We start from the raw sequence: 22,456 nt of genomic DNA, 5'->3' as shown, positions 1-22,456 counted from the left end.
AGATCTTAGCACCTTCCCACCACCATGGCCTATTTCTCACTCACATTACGCATCAGCTGTAGCTCTGCCCCATGCCCTCTTCATCCTGAGATCCAGACTGCAGGAGCAACCGTTATCTGGAACATTGACATTATCCTGGCAGAGGGAAAAGAGAAGTGGCAGAACCATCCTCTTGCTCTTAAAAGTTTCTGTTCCGGAGCACCACGGGTCACTCCCACTCATCTTGCATTGGCTAAAGTAAATTCCATGGCTGCACCTAATGTCAACGTCATGGGAAATAGAATCCTCCAGCAAGGATGACTTGTAGGGAGAGCCTGGTAGGAAGGACTGAGATGGAGTGGCTGCAAATGTTTTGAACAAATAATGCAGTCTACCAGAAGAACAAATAAGCAATTTACTCTCTATATATTAACCTTGCACTTATTTCATTTAGTAACTTAAATGTCCCTTGCATGTGTGTTTTTATTATGAAATATTACAGACACCCAGAAAAAAGCATAAAACATTCCTATATACTATAATGAATATGACTCAAAGGGCTGGCCCATATTAAGTTGAACACAAATTTTTTTTTTTCTTTTCTGTTCTTTTTTTTTGAGACAAAGTCTTGCTGTTACCGAGGGCAGAGTGCAGTGGTGCAGTGGTGCAATCTCAGCTCACTGCAACCTCTGCCTCCTGAGTTCAAGCAATTCTCCTGCCTCAGCCTCCCAAGTAGCTGGGATTACAGGTGAGTGCCACCATGCCCAGCTAATTTCAGTATTTTTAGTAGAAACAGGGTTTCTCCATGTTGACCAGGCTGGTCTCAAACTCCTGACCTCAGGTGATCTGCCTGCCTTGGTCTCCCAAAGTCCTGGGATCACAGGGGTGAGCCACCGCACCTGGCCGAACACGCCTTTTTATGTACAGAGGGTAGAACTTATTTTCTGCAGAGTGCCAAAGGATCATTACAATGATTCAGGAGGTTTGTGAGTCCAAATGATAGTTATTGTCTAGAGAATCTCAGCCGTCCTTCTGGCCACAGAACCTTGGCTCTGTGTATCAGAGTTGCAGATGAGCTTCCTGATGAATGTGATGGGCTGGCAGCTACTCAACCTGGCCATGGACTGCTTCCTCCCGGCATGCACCAGTGAAAAGCAATGCCTGCTCATCTCACATGCATCATTTCCCTCAAGCTCTTCCTCAGGATTTCAGCTTGGCCGGTGTCTTCCCAGGGCAATGACATGAAGGAATTCACAAACAATGTTGACAGAGGGCAGACACCAAAACCACATGCTATATGATGCCACTTATGTAGCACTCAAAAATAGGCACAATTAATCTATGTCGTTAAAAGTCAGCAGTTTCCTTTGTAGAAGTGCTGACTGAATGGGAGATTGAGGGGGTGCTTCCAGGGTGTGAGTAATGTCATTTCTTGATCTGGGTGGTTACATGTTTGTGTCCATCTTGTGAAAATTCTTTGAGCTGTACAACATATGATTGTCCATTTTTGTACAGGTGTTAGATATCAATTAAACTTTTAAAAAACATATTGGGTAAAAAGTGCTCAGAAATACTGTTTTTATAATCATTACTTGCCTGTCATCTAAGAAAGTCAATGTGTGTAAACTATGAAAAGTGATTTTTGGCTGGACGTGGTGCCTCACGTCTGTAATCGCAGCACTTCAGGTGGCTGAGATGAGAGCATGGCTTGAGCCCAGGAGCTCAAGGCTGCAGTGAGCTATGACTGTACCACTGCACTCCAGCCTGGGCAACAGAGTGAGACTGTCACAAAAAAAAAAAAAAAAAAAAGATTTCACATAATTTCTGTTTATTGGCTAAAGTGATCTCATGACAATCATACCCAGATGAGTCTTTGCACTAAACATAGTTCTATCAGTGGGAATTAAATTCAACTGTAGGGAACCAAAAATAAATAAAAGTGTCCCAGTCAAGACACAGATTGTTTTTCTTAATGAGGAATATGAAGAAAGGCAGATCAGAGTTAACAGGGGAGCACCAGTGGGACATCACGTATCCAGTCTCCTAGCTTCTCCCTCCACCATCCTGAGAATGTGGCCTTCTTCCTCATGCTCACAAGAGGGATGCTGTGCTCCAGTCATTATGACATTCCAGGAGAAAAAAAAAAAGAGAAGATCAAAGTGCAAAATGGACAAGTTAGACAAGTCTAATCCCTTTTAAAGGGTTTTTCCAGGAGCCCACCTTTTCCTGATTCAGGTGTGGTTGCTCAGCAGCCTCCTGCCATGCAGGCAGCTGCTCCAGGACGCCGGTCCTGCATTGCAAGGCAGCCAGCAGCACCACAAGGCCAGCAACTTCCCCCAGTGTCCCCGCCTTGGATGATTTTGTAGCAGAGTGCCTCCGGTAAGACACCGCTCTGTGAATGACTTTCTCTCACACCAGAGGACAGTTTTCTTGCAAGTTCCAGAGAACAGATTTCTAGCAGAGTCTATCAGCAAAGACCACAGTGGCTTCTCTGCCATCCAGGGAACCACAGCTATGCCCTCTACAGCAAAGTCTGGATCTCAGCCTTGCAAGAATGGGGGTAGGGAATTGGGGCGGGGGGAGACTTTATCTTAGCCCTAAGAATGGTGGCTGCTCTTTATTTTTTTATTTTGTTTTTTAGACAGGGGCTCTTTCTGTCACCTAGGCTGGAATGCAATGGCACAGTCTTGGCTCACTGCAACCTCTGCCTGCTGGGCTCAAGTGATCCTCCCACCTCAGCCTCCCAGGTAGCTTGGACTACAGGCACACACCATGCCCAGCTAATTTTATTTTTTGTAGAAATGGGGTCTTGCTATGTTGCCCAGGCTGGTCTGGAACTCCTGGGCTCAAGTGATCCTCCTAAAGTGCTGGGATTACAGGCATGAGCCACTGTGCCAGGCCTATTACTATTTTAACAGTTCTTGGTTTGCTCCTCAGAAAACTGGGGAGGGATTTTCTCTTTACCTCGAGGAGTGAATCATCTCTGGCTTAAGAATCGCAAAGTGCGTCTTTCTTTTATTTTTTTTCCCAAAACCACAATTACTTTTTCATTGCAAAGTGAATTCTAACTCCTGGAAGGTCCTGGGGCATCCAGAAAAGTCACCATGAAGTGATAGGAAGATAGCGGTGGTGAAAGGCCCGATTCCCAGGAGGAAAGAGACGGTACCAAGTGCTCCTCGTAGAAGTGATCTTGAATTCAACAAAGCCCAGCTGTTTCTCCAGAAAGTAAACTGCGTTGAAAGTGCAGCCTGCAGCGCCATCTTTTGGCCACACCTGGGAATGTCACATGAACCCTGGAAGTTCCTAGGCACACTCTCAAGTACCGACTCAGAGGGTTTGGCAGATTCACATGTTTATCAAGTCCCTCAGGGTACTGATAAACACACATAGTCTAATAATTCTAAACACACAGGGTATATTGATAAACACACATGCAAAGGACATTTAAGTTACTAAATAAGTGCAAGGTTAATGCAGAGATAGTAGATTGCTTATACCTGAGGGACTTGATACCACGTGCAAGTGGTTCAGTAATTACCTTCCTCCTCCCATCTGGAAACCATATTTTAAAGTTGTTAAAGGGCTGGGCGCGGTGGCTCACACCTGTAATTCTAGCACTTTGGGAGGCCGAGGCAGTTGGATCACTCGAGGTCAGGAGTTCAAGCCCAGCCTGGCCAACATAGTGAAACCCCATCTCTACTAAAAACACAAAAATTAGGCGGGCGTGGTGGCAGGCACCTGTTCTCCCAGCTTCTCAGGAGGCTGAGGCAGGAGAACCGCTTGGAGGTGGAGGTTGCAGTGAGCCGAGATCATGCCACAGCACTCCAGCCTGGGCAGCAGAGTGAGACTCCATCTCAAAAATAAATAAAGAGGCCAGGCGTAGTGGCTCACGCCTGTAATCCAAGCACTTTGGAGGCCAAGGCGGGCAGATCACCTGAGGTCGAGAGTTCAAGACCAGCCAGACCAACATGGTGAAACCCTGTCTTTAAAGAAAAAGAAAGTAAAAAAAATAAAATTTAAAAATAAAGTTGTCAACAAAAATGTGCACAAGGCTGTGATGCACTGAATAGGTCACTGTGGTGCTCCTGCCCAAAATGCCTGACCTGGATCTAACCATGAGGAAACACCAGTCAAACCCAAAGAGGAACTTTCTACAACGTGATTGGCCTTCACTCTTAAAAAACGTTAAGGTCGTGAGATACACAGAAAGGCTGGGGAAATGTTACCAACTTAAGGAGACTTCAGAGACAGGGCAAACGAATGCAAAAGAGGTGAGTGGAGACTCTCTTTTGCTATATAGGACATTGTGGGAAAATTGACAAAATCTGAATATGGTCTGATCATTAGATAATAGTATTGTACAGATGTTAATTTCAGGATTTTGATAATTGTACTATGTTTGTATGTTTGTACTAATTTATACCAATTGTACTATATTTGTACAATTATGCTATAATTGTATATAGGAAAATGTCCTTGCTTTTAAAGAACGCACATTGAAGTATTTAGGGGTAAAAGGCCGACAAGTCTGCATTTGACTCACAAAGAGTTCAGAGGGAAGTATGTATATACCTGTTACATCTTTATGTGTGCACATATATGTCTATTTATATATTTGGGTTTTTTCTTTATGTGTATATTTGTAAAATTGGTGAAAGCTTTTAAGGAATTCTTTGTGCTACTTTTGTGACTTTTAAAGTCTAAAACTATTTTTTTATGAAAAGTTGATTTTTTCACAAGTCTCCTGAAAAGTAATGTTATAATGCCACCATGAATTCAATTACACAGTAAAGCAGTAATATCTCACCTTTCCATGGAGCGGTTGGTAGTTGCCAGGCATATGCTAATTTCAGGTTTATCTCATTGAATCCTCACAGCAATCCTATGAGGGAGATGCTATCATTACCCCCAATTTTCAGATGAGGAACCCTCTGGCTCAGAGGTGTGAAGTGATTTGCTCAGGGTCACACAGCCAGTAAGTGATGAAACTGGGCTGCTGTGCTCTCTGAATCCAGAGTAATTTTAAAAGTCCAAGTAGCAGCACCTAGGGTCTACAACACTGGACGGCAGGGCTCACACTGTTCAGAGGACCGGGGACCGACCCCATGGCTGCGATTGAACTCTACAGCCACCTTCACATGTGTCTGGGCCTTTGCTGTGCCTCTGCCCACACTCCAGCTGCTCCTGGCATGTCCTGCTTACTGTCTCCATCAGTCCCTCTCCTACTTCCTCTTCTGCAGTAGACTATCCTTTCCCCCATGTCCCGTTCCCAAACGCTCTACCTGGGAGAACATTCTCCCTGCTCTGTGGTTCCACAGCCCTATAACTGTCCCTTTCTCAGGGACTATCCCACTTTTTTCAGGGGGCGGAGACAGAGTCTCACTCTATTGCCCAGGCTGGAGTGCAATGGTGCAATCTCAGCTTACCACAACCTCCGCCTCCCAGGTTCAAGTAATTCTCCTGCCTCAGCCTCCCAAGTAGCTGGGATTACAGGCATGTGCCATCACACCTGGCTAATTTTTGTATTTTTAGTAGAGACAGGGTTTTGCCATGTTGGCCAGGCTAGTCTCGAACTCCTGAGCTCAGATGATCCACCCGCCTTGGCCTCCCAAAATGCTGGGATGACAGGTGTGAACCACCGTGCCCGGCAGATTATCTCACTCTATCTCCTGTTGCAATTCCCCCAGCAAAGCAGAAGAGTGCAGCTGTAGCTAGCTCCGCTGGGGACTCAGCCAGGCCTGGATCCAAAACCTGGCTCTACCCATCACTGGCTTTCTGATCTTAGGCAAGTCACTCAGCTTCTCTTAGCATCTGTATTAGTCTATTCTGCTTTGCTATAAAGAAATACCTGAGACTGGGCAATCTGTAAAGAAAAGAGGTTTATTTGGACAGATCTGCAGGCTGTACAAGCATGGCACTAGCATCTGCTCGGCTTCTGGTGAGGCCTCAGAAGCTTTCAATCATGGCAGAAGGCAAAAAAAAAAAAAATAGCAGGTGCATCACATAGCAAGAGAGGAAGCAAAGAGGGAGAGGAGAAGGTGCAGGCTCCTTTAAACAACCGGCTCTCTTGTGAACTAACAGAGCAAGAACTCACTGGTTACCATGGGGAGGGCATCAAGCCACTTCAGAGGGATCCATCCCCATGACCCAGACACCTCCCACCAGGCTCCATGTCCAACATTCAGGATCACATTTCGCCATGAGACTTAGAGAGGACAAATATCCAAACCATATCAGCATCTTTTAAGTCAAACAGAAGTATTAGCTGAGCACGGTGGCTCACACCTGTAATCCCGGCACTTTGGGAGGCTGGGGCGAGTGGATCATGAGGTCAGGAGTTCGAGACCAGCCTGGCCAACGTGGTGAAACCCTGTTTCTACTAAAAATTAGCCAGGCACAGTGGCAGGCACCTGTAATCACAGCTGCTCAGGAGGCTGAGGCAGGAGAATTACTTGAACCTGGGAGGCGGAGGTTGCAGTGAGCCGAGATCGCACCACTGCAGTCCAGCCTGGGTGACAGAGCGAGACTCCATCTCAGGGAAAAAAAAAAAACCAGAAGCATTTTAACCCAATTCATTATAAAGAGTTGTTGGGCATTTAATATGACATCTGACAAGCAGCAAGTACTTAATAAGTGTTAGCTACTGTTTTTATGCCCTGTCTCCATAATGACTGTTTTACATTTTTTTTCCACAAAAATTAGTTATAAGCATGTGTCGAAGTTCTATTTTAAGCTTGTCACAAAGCCAAGTCAATAGTTTCCTTTTGTTAAGGATATTTCAAAGGAAAAGAGAATGGTTGGATAATCATTATTAAACTGAATACAAGACAAAGAAAGTGTAATAATTACCCAAGTGTTTGGGTAGCTAATTTCCCCAAAGAGGTTTTAATCTTGTTAAAGTTTATCAGAAAATTGCTTAAGCATTTATCGGGAATGCTAATGTCCTCCCAGAAGGAGGTTGTGAATTGTATCATGAAAGAGTTCTAACCCAGGCTAAGAATGGGACACTCTTCTTAATCAGACCCATAAGAATCGGCAGAGCACCGTGCCTCACACCTATAATACCAGCACCTTGCGACACCGAGGCAGGAAGATCACTTGAAGCCAGAAGTTCAAGATCAGCCTGGCCAACATGGTGAAACCCCGTCTCTACTAAATAAAAAAATTTAAAAATACAAAAATCAGCTAGGTGAGATGAAGTATGCCTGTAATCCCAACTACTGGGGAGGCTAAGGCACGAGAATGGCTTGAACCCTGGAGGCAGAAGTTGCAGTGAGCTGAGATTGTGCCACTGCACTCCAGCCTGGGTGACAGAGCGAGACTTTGTCTCAAAAAAAAAAAAAAAAAGGTATTAAAAAAAAAAAAAAAAAAAAAAACTACAGCTACCACTAATTGAGGGCCTATTGCATGCAAGTGACTTGGCATATTTTATCACTAGTTCTCACAATGATTGTGCAAGATAGGTATTATTAGCTACATTTTATAGATAAGGAAACAGAAGCTAGAGAAGGCGAAGTGAGCTGCTTAGTAGTATGCAAGTCACATACAGCTAGTAAATGGTGAAGGTGGAATCTGAACCCACATCTGTGACTCCTTTTCCCCCCAGGATATATAGCCTGTCTCTGTGAAAATCAGTCTCTCTCTCCTCCTCCCCACCAGCCCCCTGTACATGTGTGTGTCTGTCTGTCTCCAGCTGCAGCTCCATCTGTCTCTCTGCCTGTTTCTTTCTCATCTGTGGGTAGGTTCCTATCACTTCCTTTCCTGGTCCACGCCTTGGGTGCCTTCCTGGCGAAATGTGCTTCACCAGTGAGGCCTCCTGATCGTTCTGCATCATCACAAGCTGGCCTGGATTATTTTTCTTACCTCTACTCAGTCTAGTTTGCTCTCTACCTTCCTAATCCAGCAAGGACTTGAAAGCAGTGGTCATCTGCTGTGAGTAAAAGATCCAAGTAAGAAAAATGAAAGCTAAACTAGGAGCAGAAACAAAAGGAAAAGATAGAAACAAAACCCGGTTTCTTGGCAGGGCCATGGCTCTTAGGGACAGAATGACCCAAGGTCAGTCAAACCTGGACCCTAAAGCAGGAAGGGCCTCTGGCCTTTTCACTCAGCAAGATGCCCAGGGAACAACCCAGAACATAGTGAATCTTGCCTAGGACACTGTTACATTCCCAGGGACTTGTAAGCCCTAACAATCACTATCCTCCTCCCCCTCCTCCTCATCAAACACATTTATTAAGTAGCCTAATTATTAAACAAGGCAGGCAGGTGGAAGAGAAAGGTGGGAAATTGGAGGGTTGAATCAAGCTTTTTAAAAAGCCAGAAAAATGACTCACTGTGTGGAACACTTCATTTGGAGAAAAAGGTGGATGTTCCTGATCCAGCCAGGTGCATTGTTAGAGCTGTAGGGGAGAGATAGGGAAACAGAACATTTTTTTCTCTCNAAAAAAAAAAAAAAAAAAGAATCATGGCTGACATTTCCTGAGCCTTCACTCTGGCATGTAGACTGGAGCTGTGTCACAGGCTTGGCTTAGAAGCAGGTTCTGGATGCATTTCATCATTGACGCCCACACACCCCAGCATGCTTGGTTCAGTGTAGGACTCTGCAGGTGCACACGACATGCTGATGAGAGGTGTGAGAGGGAGCAGTGGCCATCATGTTCCAGGCCTTTGCAAACTGTGGGACACACACCCTCTCCACACCACCAAGATGGAAACAAACAGGCTTCTGAGAGTAGAAAGACCACCCATTGCTCCCCGTTTCATTGGGTATGAGTTTGTGCTATTTGGGAGAATGTGACTTGCTAGGTTTTCTGTCCAACACCATAAAAGACTCCTTCCTTGTCAGGGAGATCACAAGGCGCTTTGTTCTGGCCACAGAGCCTGTTAGAGCAACCAAAGGCTCATTACCAAGCATGGATGCCTTTCCTCTGACAGACAATGAAGAATTGGATCCAAGTTGCTCATTAAGTTCCTTAGGGAGTTGTTGGACATCTTGCTACTGTATGAACAAACAGATGGATCTGGCTGCTGGCTGCAAGGATACTTTGGAAAGAGGAGGTCTGCCTACCCATCATGAAGAGAAAAATATTATACTGGGATGGGGTGCATCATCTTCAACCGGTTTGGGGGTGAGGGCAGTGGTTCTCATGTGGTCCTCTGACCAGCAGTATCAGCATCACCTGGAAATTTGTTAGACGTGAGAATGTGCCCCAGCGCAGTGGCTCACGCCTATAATCCCAGCATTTTGGGAGGCTGAGGCAGGTGGATCACTTAAGGTCAGGAGTTCGAGACCAGCCTGGCCAACATGGTAAAAACCCATCTCTACTAAAAATAGAAAAATTAGCTGGGTGTGGTGGCAAGTGCTTATAATCCCAGCTACCCAGGAGGCTGAGGCAGAATTGCTTCAACCCAAGAGACAGAGGTTGCAATGAGCCAAGATCTTGCCACTGCACTCCAGCATGGGTGACAGAGTGAGACTCCATCTCAAAAAACAAAAAAGAAGTGAGGATGCTTGGTCCCCATCCCAAATCTACTGAATCAAAAACTCAGCGGAGGCCAAGGGTGGTGGCTCACGCCTGCAATCTAAGCACTTTGGGAGCACTTTGGGAGGCTGAGGCAGATGGATCACGAAGTCAGAAGATCAAGACCGTCCTGGCTAACACAGTGAAACCCTGTCTCTACTAAAAATACAAAAAATTAGCCAGGCGTGGTGGCACGCACCTGTAGTCCCAGCTACTCAGGAGGCTGAGGCAGGAGAATCCCTTGAACCCGGGAGGCAGAGGTTGAGCCGAGATCAAGCCACTGAACTCTCCAGCCTGGGAGACAGAAAGAGACTCCGTCTCAAAAAAAACAAAACAAAAACTCAGGGGAGGGGCCCAGCAATCTGTGCATAACAAACGTTGTAGGTGATTCAGATGCATATTCGTTTGAGTAGAATTAAATTTTTTTTTTTTTTTAAAAAGAGTCTCTCTGTCAACCACGCTGGAGTGAAGTGGTGTGATCCTGACACTGCAGCCTCTGCCTCTGCATTTAAGAGATTCTCAGGCCTCAGCCTCCCGAGTAGCTGAGATTACAGATGCACGGCTAATTTTTTGTATTTTTAGTAGAGACGGGGTTTCACATGTTGGCCATGCTGGTCTCATCAGTCAATTCACCCACTGCAGCCTCCCAAAATGCTAGGATTACAGGCATGAGCCACCATGCCTGGCCCTGAGTTAAATTAAATTATCGTATCTTTTCCTCTTTCCTTCTTATTTCACTTCCTAGCATCTTCTCTTTCTCCCCATTCTCTCCCATCGATTCTCCCTCACAAACCAGCAACACCTTCTCAGAGGCCACTGGAGGGTTTGATCTAAGTGCTCAAGTGAGTAGCAAGACTTTTTGAGAGATCACTAAGATAGGAGATGATCAAGCTCCAGAACACTGTTACATTCTCCCAGTGGAACCTCTGAGAGCAGACCTGCCTGCTCATCAAGGAGACATCTTGATGGCCATCTACGGCCATAACAGCACATAGTTCTGAGGCAGAAACAAATCCGGGCCAGAGTCTGGAGCCTGTGCTGTCCTAGAGCCAGCTTTAGTTGATCATAAGAATGTTTGGAGCAAAATAGCATAGGAAAAGAACAGCAGTGGGAGAAAAGGTGGAAGCCACAGGTAACCACAGAGAGGCCTGAAGCAATGAAGCTATTCAGAGAAAAACACCACGAACAGCCCCCAGGATGGATCCGTCAGAACACATCAGCACTGGCTGGGTGCAGTGGCTAATGCCTGTAATCCCAGCACCTTGGGATGCTAAGGTGGGCAGATCATCTAGGTCAGGAGTTCAAGACCAGCATGGCCAAGATGGTGAAACCCTCTCTCTACTAAAAACACAAAAATTAGCCAGGCGTGGTGGCTGATACCCGCGATCCCAGTACTCGGGAGGACAAGGTGAAAGGACAGCTTGAGCCCAGGAGTTTCAGAGCAGCCTGGGCAACGTAGCAAGACCCGGTCTCTTAAAAGAAAAATTAGCAGCCAGGCAAGGTGGCTCACATCTGTAATCCCAGCACTTTGGGAGGCTGAGGTAGGTAGATCATAAGGTCAGGAGTCAAGACCAGCCTGGCCAAGATGGTGAAACCCCGTCACTACTAAAAATACAAAAATATGCCAGGCATGGGTGGTAGGCACCTGTAATCCCAGCTACTCAGAAGGCTGAGGCAGAATTGCTTTCACCCAGGAGGCAGAGGTTGCAGTGAGCCAAGATTGTGCCACTGCACTCTAGCCTGGGGGACAGAGCAAGACTTCGTCTCAAGAAGAAAAAAAAAAAAAAAAAAAAATGGAAAGGCTCAAAGAGTGAAAAATCATCAGAGCTATGGCCTACTTTCCCCAAAGCCAGCCTTGCAGGCTCACGGCTGTCACTGACTTAAGAGGCAGGCGGAGCAATTCTGTAAGGTTTATTGAATAAGTGGATAAAAAGTGAACGACAGCTACAAATTCAAGAGTAAAACTCTTGGTTATTAAAGTCATTCCAGGCATGGACAGGGGGATGCAGGGCTGGCCTTCCCTGTCCACAGTCCTCCGAGGCAGCTGAAGTCTTCCATGTCTGGATCCCGAATCTTGTGCAAAGTGAATAGTGGATCCAGGGTGCTCTGAGCAGGCAGCAGGGAGCAGCTCTGGAAATGCTTTATGTGGTGGTCTCGCTAGTCTCTGTCCCTCTGGTGTCCACAAACACCACCAAGAGATTCTGAAACACAGGACAGGTGAGACCAGTGATTTGAGGTTCCCAACTGTGTAAACACAGACCAGCTGAGCCTCTGGCTGTGGGTTCTGGCTCTTGGCATCAACTCACCATGGTGGGAAATATGAGCAAACCCAGAACTCCAGGGTCTTAGGACTTCCTTGGAGCATCCTTGGATCTACGGCTGAGACCTAAGAGGGTAAGAAAACATACAAGTATTTAGTCTCGAAGGCCATCTCCTCCTCCCTAAGCTGACACCGCTGAGAGGGGTCCCATCCAAGCAGGCCGGCTAAAGCGCCTCATCCATGCACACCCAATTACAATACCAACAGAAAGGGCACAAAAGGACAAACATCTTAGAAGTTCCATTTTTCTTTCAAGCAGTTCGCAATCAGGGCAAGTGACCAGCTAGAGTAACCCACAGGAATATGGCTTTCCTAGCCCCACCTACAACGTTCTCCATTTATTTGACGTTAGGACAGCTCCCGAAGGAACAATGCACCATTTCACACTTCGTGAAGCAGAGCCCATGATTCACAATTCTCACGTGTGCCCTTCACTGCTATCTGAATTCATTCCAGTGTGGGGCCCACAGAGAAATGCAGACTGGTTTCTGGCAGAATCCTTAACATGAAATACAAAGTGAACCCTCAGAAGTCAGGGGGCGGGTCTAGCCACCACATCACATGGGCCCACAAAGGCCCACACTCTGAGGCTCTAACAGGAGAAAGGCTGCAGCATGGGAAAACTCCAGGGTTTGGAAGGGAAGGCTGGCCCAGCACAGGGAAGATGTCTCTCAGCACTCCCACCCCTGCACCATCAATGATCAGGGCACAACCCATGGTCACTTTCCAACATAAGAGCAGGGAAGGACAGAAAGACAGCATCAGGAGCCTGGGGGATGGTCTGAGGCAGGGAGAGCAGCCCAGCTGAGCAGAGCCCCAGCCACGGCCACCGGGTCCTTCTAAGACCCCAAAAGGAATCAAAAGACACTTCCAGCATTAAAAAAAAAATGGAAATGCTTTTGGATTGGTAAAGGTCAGGAGCATGTGGTCCTAACATCATACACACACACCCCGAAATAAAAACTCACTGTTAATCCAGATCACAGCACACTGCAGACACACCAGCGCTCGGGGGAGGAAGGGTCCCCCAGGGAGCTCACTTTACCCATGCAGATTTCGGGAGGCCCTTCTTCTGCAGCAGCCACTGAAGGCATGTGAGCGACTGCCCCGCAGCAGGTCAGAACGGGAAACCACAGGATACCCCTTTCACCTTGCTTCCCCTACATCATCCAAGCCCCAGGGAACAAGCACATGACTTTGTAGGATGCAAAAAAACCTATGTCAGACAACAGTCCAAAAATCTCACCTCAGGGACCCATGGTCCAGCGCCCTGCTGCTATGAAGACAACACATCCCACGGAGCCTCTGCACACAGCAGGCCCATCTGCAACAGACAGAGAACACTTAACACTTAAGCATGCCACAAACACAGCTGCCTCAATTAGTACTTACTGTCTCAGGAACAAGAAAAACGTAACTCTAGGAAGGGATCTGCAGACAATCTGTGACAGAAATAGCATCTATGCTATCCTCGTGCCCACTGTGTGCTGCTTATCAGTATATATTGAATAGACCCAGCCACTTCTGGACACATACTTAAAGAAGGTCAAATCACACCTAATAAAGATATCTGCACTCCAATATTCACTGCGGCATTACTCCCAAACGCCAACACACGGAAAGAATCTAAGTGTCCATCAACAGATGAATGGAAAAAGAAAATGTGGTGCGCGCGTGCACACACACACACCCAGAACTTTGTGTATTATTCAGCCTTAAAAAGAAGACCCTTGGCTGGGCACAACTTTGGGAGACTGAGGTGGGTGGATCACCTGAGGTCAGGAGTTCAAGACCAGCCTGACCAACATGGTGAAACTCCATCTCTAAAAATACAAAAAATTAGCCAGGCATGGTAGCACACACCTGTAATCCCAGCTACTCAGGAGGCTGAGGCAGGAGAATGACTTAAACCTGGGAGGTGGAGGCTGCAGTGAGCTGAGATCACACCACTGCACTCCAGCCTGGCTGGACACAGTGGCTCATGCCTGTAACTCCAGCACTTTTGGAGGCCAAGGCAGAAGGAGATGGATTGAGCGCAGGAGTTGGAGACTGCCTTGGGCAACATTGCAAAACCCCATCTCTACAAAAAATACAAAAATTAGCCAGGCATGGCGGCAGGCATCTGCAGTCCTGGCCACTCAGGAGGCTGAGGTGGGAGGATCACTTAAGCCCAGAAGACAGAGGCTGCAGTGAGCTGTGATCACACCATTGCACTTCAGCCTGGGTGACAGGAGACCCTGTCTCAAAAAAAAAATAAATAAATAAAAGAGAGAGAAAGATCCTGTCATGTACTACAACATGGATGGACCTGGAGAATATTATGTTAAATGAAATAAGCTAGACACAGAAAGACAAACAGTGCACATCTTACTTATGTGTGCAATGTCGTTGTTTTTTTTTTTTAAAAAAAGGTCAAATATACAAAGAGAGAATAAAATGGTGATTACCATGGGCAGGAGTGGGAAGAAATAGGGAGATGCAGGTTAAAGGACACCAAGGAGCAGATACAAAGGATGCATAAGCCTAGAGGTCTCACACACAACATCAGGGATTTCTGTCAAGTAGATTTCAGCTGCTCCTCACACACACTAAAAACAGTGACTGTCTGCTTTACCACAGTAACCACTGTGCTATCTCTATCTGTCCCAAGACATGTTGTAAATTTCAAATATAGACAATAAAAAATTTTAAAACAGGTTGGGCATGGTGGCTCACACCTGTAATCCCAAGACTTTGGGAGGCTGAGGCATCACACGAGGCCAGGATTTCGAAACCAGCATAGCTAATGTGGTGGAACCCCATCACCACTAAAAGTACAAAAATTAGCCAGGCATGGTGGTGCACATCTTTAATCCCAACTACTTGGGAGGCTGAGGCACGAGAATCACTTGAACCCGGGAAGCAGAGGTTGCAGTGAGTCATGTTTGCACCACTGCACTCCAGGCTGGGCAACAGAGCGAGACTCCATCTCAACAGAGTTCGAGCATGACAGCCAGGTACCAAGAGGTAACATCACTGGTGACAATAAACACATGTACGAAAGCTCCAGAGTTTGCAAGGGACAGGAGTGGACCCTCCAAACACGGGGAAGCGCTTTCATTGATTCCTCTCCCTGCACTATCAATGACCAGGGCACGGGCAGCCCACGATCACTTTCGAATACAGGGGCAAAACAGGGCAGTAAGTGAGCTGAGAGGGGAGGCATTGCCAGCAGCTTAGGAAGGGCCCAAACTAAGAGACCTGGAAATAAGCCAGTGGCCAGGTTTGCAGCCTAGAATCGTAGCAGCTGCTTCTGATTCTTATACCTGGAGAGCATGTTAAGCCAGATTGCTGGCTGCAGCACCAAAACTTCTGACTTAGTAGGCCTGGGACAGGGTCTACGAACTTGCACCTTTTTTTTAAATGGAATCTCACTCTGTCTCCCAGGCTGGAGTGCAGTGGCACGATCTAGCAGTAGAGTGCCAGGGGAGGAAAAGACAGGGGGGCCACATGTCCCTGGGGGCCTCAGTGGAGGGGCAAGCAATGGGAAGCAGCCCCTGCCTCCCCTCCAGTGACCTCAAAGCCTCTATCCTTGCTGCCTGAACATCCGTGCATTCTCTGGAGAAGCACCCAGGAGTCAGACCTTACAAGCACCACAGTTCAGCCTCTTCTTGAAGACACGTCACCTGGGGCCGCTGGGGCCGCTGGGCACACAGGACAGAGGTCAGCTGACAATCCTGCAATGACAAGAAGCCACACACATTACTTGTTGTAACACATCCCACTAACCAACATGTTCAGCAGGAAGATGACAACCTCTCAATGGGGTAGACCGGCTGCGTCAGTGACTTCCTTTTGGCCCCCCCTCTCCAGCTTTGTTCCTGATCTTACAACTCTCCCCATGCCTCCAGGGGCAACCTGAGAACCAGTCATCCTCAGGGGAGCCATGAAGGCCAGCACAAAAGGCAGGGGAATTACGAGCCGGGAACTAACGCCAATGCATGACCTCAGAGTTCTCTAAGGGGTGGAAAACACCAAATCTGCTCCCACCAAGCCCACCCTGGTGCTGACTCCGCATTTTCTCCAATGCCCCGAAATGCAATGAACCCAATCTCCTTACAATGGAGGGACTCTCCCTTTCTTGTATTTCTTACTTGAGACAGGGTCTCACTCTGTTGCCCAGGCTGAGTGCAGTGGCGTGACCATGGCTCACTGCAGCCTTGACCTCCAGGGCTCAAGAGAGCCTCCTGCCTTAGCCTCCTGAGTAGCAGGGACTACAGGGGCACGCAGCACTGCCAGGCCTGGCCAGTTTTTTAGTTCTTATGGAGGCGAGGTTGCCCAGGCTGCTGTGTTTCCTGTCCCACACTGTCAGAGCACTGACCATCAGGCAGACAGAACAAAGCAGGGAACAAAATTCAGACCCTGCCCTTAAGACCACAGCAAAGAGAGCCAGGAGACAAGTCAGGCCACAATTTCCGCGGGGTCAGCATGGTGTAGAGGGGGTTGGCTAAGGATGTGGAAGGAGAGGCGTGGAGGCGGAGAACGTTTCCGGGAGGAAGGCGCAGAGCAGCCCTGCCTCAGCTCCACACCCAGCCCTTCTGCTCCCTGAAGCCAAACCCATCACCCCACACCCTTCCCTCATGTCTCACAGTAAGCTGCCCTGAGCCAGGGAGAAGAGCAACACGACCCACTAGATGACGCCAGGCACCAGGAGGCATCTAAGAGGCGGTGGGAGGGAGGAGGTGTGGGAAAGCTCCAGGGTTTGGAAGAGACAGGAGTGGACCCTCCAAACACGGGGAAATGCTCTCGGCAGTTCCTCTCCCTGCACTACCAATGACCAGGGCACGGGCAGCCCATGATCACTTTCGAATGCAGGAGCAGAAAGGGCAGAGGGCAAGCCCAGAAAGAAGGGCAATGCCAGCATTCTGGGCAATGGACTTACCTGGAACAGAACAGCTAACAGGGCAATGACCACACTTAATAGCCTAAGATTACAGGTGCTGCTAATGATTCCCAGAGATCATTTACCACTCCCTGCCAGGAGTTGAAAGGGAGGCAAACATGGGCAGAAATATTGAGAATCCTGGGGTTCTTCTAGAAGACTGGGCTGGCCGGGTACGGAGGCTCACGCCTGTAATCCCAACACTTTGGGAGGCTGAGATGGGTCGATCACCTGGGATCAGGGGTTCGAGACCAGCCTGACCAACATGGCAATATCTCGTATCTACTAAAAATACAAAAAAATTAGCCAGGCATGGTGGTGGTCACCTGTAATCTCAGCTACTTGGGAGGCTGAGGCAGGAGAATCACCTGAACCCAAGAAGCAGAGGTGGCAGTGAGTTGAGATCGTGCCACTGCACTCCAGCCTGCCAGCCTGGGTGACAGAGCGAGACTCTGTCTCAAAAATAAATAAATAAAAATAAGACCAGACATGTTGGCTCACGCCTATAATTCCAGCACTTTGGAAGGCCGAGGAGGGCGGATCATGAGGTCAGGAGATCAAGATCAGCCTGGCCAACATGGTGAAACCCCGTCTCTATTAAAAAATAAATAAATAGGGCTGGGCACAGTGGCTCACGCCTATAATCCCAGCACTTTGGCAGGCCAAGGCGGGTGGATCACACGGTCAAGAGATCGAGACCATCCTGGTCAACGTGGTGAAACCCCGTCTCTAATAAAAATACAAAAAAATTAGCTGGGCATGGTGGCACACGCCTGTAGTCCCAGCTACTCAGGAGGCTGAGGCAGGGGAATTGCTCGAATCCAGGAGACAGAGGTTGTGGTGAGCCGAGACTGCCATTGCACTCCAGCCTGGGTAACAAGAGTGAAACTCCGTCTCAAAAAATAAATAAATAAATAAATAAACAAAAAGGTGGGGCATGGTGGCTGACGCTTGTAATCCCAGCACTCTGGGAGGCCAAGGCAGGCAGATCACCTGAGGTTAGGAGTTTGAAACCAGCCTGGCCAACATGGCAAACTCCATCTCTACTAAAAATATAAAAATTAGCCAGGCGTGGTGACAGGCACCTATAATCCTGGCTACTCGGGAGGCTGAAGAAGGGAGAATCGCTTGAACCCAGGAGGTGGAGGTTACAGTGAGCCGAGATTGTGCCATTGCACTCCAGCCTTGGCGACACAGCAAGACTCTGTCTCAAAAATAAATAAATAAATAAATAAATAAATAAATAAATAAAACAGTGGGCTGGAGGGGTACCAATATTGACTATCTGACATTGTTTTCACTGAGGCTCACAGAAGACCACTCAACCGGCCACTGGATTCCAGGCTTGAATCTGAAATGCGGCCCCCTCTGTCCCTTCCAACACACTGCTTTCCTCTCAACATCACGGCTTCTTTTTCAGGGACTCTCAAATCAAGTTCAGGGAGCACCTTCTCAGCAGGAACCCCATGAAGGCAGAAGAAGGCCCAGACTTGTCCCTGCCTGCTGAGGGGGGAAAGACAGGGGCAAAGGGAAGCCGCCTTCACCTGTGTCCCTGTTCCCCACTCCCCAGCACCCAAATACCTCTGGCCTCGCAGCCTGCAGAGAACTTGAGTTCTAGAGAACCAGTCAGGACCTCACTTACCTGGAACCTCAGGATCCATGCTGTCCCAGAGGACATCTCTCACATGCATGGGGCAGCAGTTGTGTGACACTCCTGCAGGAAGAAAAAGCCAACATGTAACTGATGCATGCGGCACTACTTATGACAAGTCCAGGAACCCACTACATTCACCCACAGAAAACACACCTGGGGAATCAGGGTGTCAGGAGGTGAACGTACTGACAGCTTGTCTTGCCCACCCTGGGTCACTGACACAGTGCCCGGACGCCACCCTGTCTGAAATGGACAACAGCTCCTCTACACAAGAGGAAAACCTTGTAACTTTTCCTTTATTACCAACTTTTCCTTTAGTAACCAAGACACAGCAGCCTGTCATCACTTTGCAGAATAGCTGGGATTACAAGCACCTGCCACCACACCTAGCTAATTTTTCTATTTTTTAGTAGAGATGGGGTTTCACCATGTTGGCCAGGCTGGTCTCGAACTCCCGGCCTCAAGTGATCCACCCGCCTCCGCGTCCGCGTCCGCGTCCGCGTCCGCCTCCGCGTCCGCCTCCGCCTCCCAGATTACAGGCGTGAGCCACCACACCTGGCCCACCTCCTATTTTCCATAACTGCTGAAAATCAACCATCTGCCAAGCACCAGTTAAGTCAAGAGATCAAGACTCAGATACTGAGACAGGCAAGGTGGTTCACACCTGTAATTCCAGCACTTTGGGAGACTGAGGATCACTTGTGACCAGGAATTCAAGACCAGCCTGGGCAACACAGCAAGACCCTGTCTGTCCCAGCTACTCAGGAGGCTGAGGTGGAAGGATCACTTGAGTCCAGGAGTTCAAGCTATGATCACGCCACTGCACCCCAACCTGGACAACAGAGTGAGACCCTGTCTCTAATAAAATACAATAAAATATCTGCCCTGAAGGTCACAATAGAAAGAGCCAAAGACAATCAAACCAGTAATTGCCACAGGGTGTGACTGGGGGGGACAGGGGCCAGTGGCTGTGGCTCTACCACCAATCATTCGTTCCCTGAGGCAGGGACCCACCCCCATACAACTTGGTGAGTGCCTCCCAGACCCCTGCAATGAGCCTTGCTCAGCCTTGCACTGAGCACTCAGTAATAACCAGACACCAAGTGCCAGGAGGCATCTGAAAGATGGTGAGAAAGAGATGTGAGAAAACTCCAGAGTTTGGAAGGGACAGGAGTGGACCCTCCAAACACGGGGAAGTGCTTTCAGCGATTTCTCTCCCTGCACTATCAATGACCAGGGCACGGGCAGCCCACGGTCACTTTCGAATACAGGGGCAATGAAGGGGAGGTGAGCCCACCTTAGCATGCTAACTGCCAGATCTCCAGAGGGGGGGTCACCCCCAGGGAAGAGAAAGGTACCCAGGACCCTGAGAGCCATCATCACTTTACAGACAGATACCACGTGTCCCCACCCAGAGTCCAAAGGAAAACCGACTTCTGGTAATAATGCCTCAGCTGTACATTCAGCCCACCAATTCTGAGTTATCTACACGTGGCCAGGCACCACGGGTTCAAAATCAAGAAAAATAGCCAAGCCTCTGCCCTCAGAGAGCTTTTGCAGTTTCTCTACTTTACAGAAAACCAACCTCAGGAGAATGAAGGAACTTGGCCAGGACGTGACCCCCAAGCCCAGCCCCTATCTCCTACATCAGCGTTGCTCTGCACCCGCTTTGGCAGACAGTTCTCAGAACCCAGAATTGGCTGAGCTCTGACTATCCCCTCTACTGGGCCCCGAAGGTGCGCATAAGCTGCATCACGTACGCAGGGACATACTACTCACCCCCGGACACTGGAAGCCCCTCAGGGGGTGCAGACCAGAGTGCTGCAGGAGAGAACGGGGCGCTGGCTGGTGCGAAGCCGGCCGACAAGCCGCACAGCCCACGAGGCCTAGGTAGGGAAAAGCACGGGGAAGGGGCTTTTAGTACAAGGCCCGGGGACAGAAGTCCAGACTGTCCCACTAGGGTCCTGGGAGTGTCTTCCATTTAAACCTCAGCTAACTGGCATGTTAAACGGACGTTCTAACAACTACTTTTATTTATTGATCTTTTCTAAAGCTCTGAAGTGATCTTCTTTGACTCCATCTAACAACCACTTTTAAAAGTTATTCAGCGGAAAATGAGTTAACAGTCCCAAGGACATGGCACAATCACTAACACGCTGTAGGCAACCAACAAGTGGTTTTGGGGGCTTCCAATGCCAGGAGTCGGGGGCGGGCAGCGAAAAGTCACCGAGCCCTGTTTCCCGTCATCCAGGGGCACTGTCTCCCCGCAGAGTGGCTGCGTGGACAGAGGGGTCTGATGTATGCACGTGGCCGGCTCAGCGCAGCTGCGGCCGAGGGCGCGGCTCATCCGCCAGTGTCTTTCTCTAGGACACGCGAATCCCGGGGGGCTCACTCCGGCAGAGGGGACGAAGCACTGCACCAGAGGCCGGGCCTGACCTCTCTGGCCGTCTTCCCCAGGGCCTCAGTTTCCCCCGATGGTGATAGTGACACAGACAACGGGCCCCGCTGTTGACTTACCCGGCGTCCTGGCGTCGAGCGGCGGCGGAGACGTGGCAGACAGCGCGGGAAAAATCAGGATGTCTGCAGATTTCTAGAGATGGCGTGCGGTGGCTTGCGATGGCGTGCGATGGCGCGCGATGGCGCGGGACAGCAAAGGACCGCAGCTGCAAGACCAGGAATCTACACTCATTTCGCGCGGGCGGAAATACAGATGAGAGCGCGGACTGCGGCCTAGAGCGGGCGGAACCGACGCAAGCAGCCCTGCAGCGTCCCCTGGCGGGACGGAGCTCAACTTCAGACTCTGGAGGACTTGGGATGATATCTGAAAGCGGTGTGGAAGTTTAGAAGTAAACTTCCCCCCCTTGCTTTGCTTTTCTGTTTGTTCTGAAGATCTTCCTTGGTTACTGATTCATTATTAATCTGTAGGAATGGCCAATTTCCCATGATAGGAGCTGTTACTACGATGAGGGGACTGTGCTTAGTTTGGACTTCTTTCTGCAAGGTTCCGAAGGCATCTGCCTTTGATTCACCACTGTACTCAGTACCTAGTTCAGTGGCTAGCACAGTTGAATGAATGAATTCTACCCCCACCCCCACATTCCTTTTTGTTCTGAACAATGTCAGACTGAGATGACAGTCTTGGCCTAAGACTGGAATGTGAGGGTGAGATGAGCCCAGAGAGGTACACAGGGGATCATTGCTTTGCTAAACTCCAGCCTCAAAGTACACGGGGTGGAGGGTAGAAAGAGTCTCTGAAGCAGGAGAGACCTGACCAGATTTGCATTTGAGGAACCTGATCAGATTTGCACAGTGACGGAGACTATAGACAGATATCCCACGTTCCCTGCAGAGTAGTGGAGACAATCTTGGGAAGGGACTTGTGGCCCACAGATCCACATAAGCACTGGCACTGCCTGCATCCTGGGCAGAGTGAGCCTCTTGGACCTGAGACAGCCCTGCTACTGACTCTGCCCATGGTCTGGAGTGTAGGCAGCCTACCCTCGGGCCTGAGCAGGAGCCCCCACCCCAGTCAGGTTCTTGGTACTCAGTAGGTCAGAAGAACGAGGAAATCCAGGCCTGACCTATGCAATCGTGAAGGAAATGGGGGGTCCCTGAGGTGAGATCCGCTCCATATTTTGTACCTGGGAGAAGCCCATAGGATTCCAAGACTGTGAGAACCTTGGGAGTCTCTGTGATGGGGAGGGGCTGTGGGATGCTGCTATGGTTTGGTGTGACCCCACCTAAATCTCATCTGGAGCTGTGCTTCTCATAATCCCCACGTTTTGCTGTTGTGGGAGGTAATTGAATCATGGATCGGTTATCCTGTGCTGCTGTTCTTGTGATAGTGAGTGAGTTCTCATGAGATCTGATGGTTTTATAAGGGGCTTTCCCCCTTTTGCTGGATACTTCTTGCTGCCACCATGTGAAGAAAGATGTGTTTAGGCCGGGCGCGGTGGCTCAAGCCTGTAATCCCAGCACTTTGGGAGGCCGAGGCGGGTGGATCATGAGGTCAAGAGATCGAGACCATCCTGGTCAACATGGTGAAACCCCGTCTCTACTAA

At 48.8% G+C, this 22,456-nt stretch overlaps 2 long non-coding RNA genes and 3 other non-coding genes across 6 annotated transcripts; all 5 read right to left on the bottom strand.

Moving 5' to 3' along the window:
- Positions 1-1,790: 1,790 nt before the first annotated feature.
- Positions 1,791-7,077, bottom strand: LOC108291648. The gene is made up of 2 exons (XR_005197337.1): positions 7,036-7,077; positions 1,791-2,084 (listed from the first exon to the last, which is right to left on the bottom strand). It is a non-coding gene; the product is annotated as an uncharacterized LOC108291648 (long non-coding RNA).
- A 4,318-nt stretch (positions 7,078-11,395) lies between these two features.
- On the bottom strand, positions 11,396-21,123 carry LOC108291654. 2 transcript variants are annotated; one of them, XR_005197335.1, is made up of 6 exons: positions 20,913-21,123; positions 18,384-18,455; positions 15,443-15,536; positions 13,067-13,144; positions 11,807-11,886; positions 11,396-11,701 (listed from the first exon to the last, which is right to left on the bottom strand). It is a non-coding gene; the product is annotated as an uncharacterized LOC108291654 (long non-coding RNA). The 2 variants fall into 2 exon arrangements; XR_005197336.1 differs by lacking the exons at positions 11,396-11,701; positions 11,807-11,886; positions 13,067-13,144; positions 15,443-15,536 and adding an exon at positions 13,878-13,900 and having other exon boundaries at positions 20,913-21,103.
- On the bottom strand, positions 14,854-14,987 carry LOC119469378. Its single transcript, XR_005198168.1, has one exon. It is a non-coding gene; the product is annotated as a small nucleolar RNA SNORA71 (small nucleolar RNA).
- On the bottom strand, positions 16,543-16,676 carry LOC119469380. The gene has a single exon (XR_005198172.1). It is a non-coding gene; the product is annotated as a small nucleolar RNA SNORA71 (small nucleolar RNA).
- On the bottom strand, positions 19,535-19,668 carry LOC119469379. Its single transcript, XR_005198169.1, has one exon. It is a non-coding gene; the product is annotated as a small nucleolar RNA SNORA71 (small nucleolar RNA).
- Positions 21,124-22,456: the final 1,333 nt, after the last annotated feature.

This window comes from Cebus imitator, unplaced genomic scaffold (genome assembly GCF_001604975.1).
Source record: "Cebus imitator isolate Cc_AM_T3 unplaced genomic scaffold, Cebus_imitator-1.0 Scaffold18, whole genome shotgun sequence".
Lineage (NCBI taxonomy): Eukaryota > Metazoa > Chordata > Mammalia > Primates > Cebidae > Cebus > Cebus imitator.
Note: the sequence above shows the minus strand (reverse complement) of the source record. Positions and strands in the feature narration are given on the sequence as shown.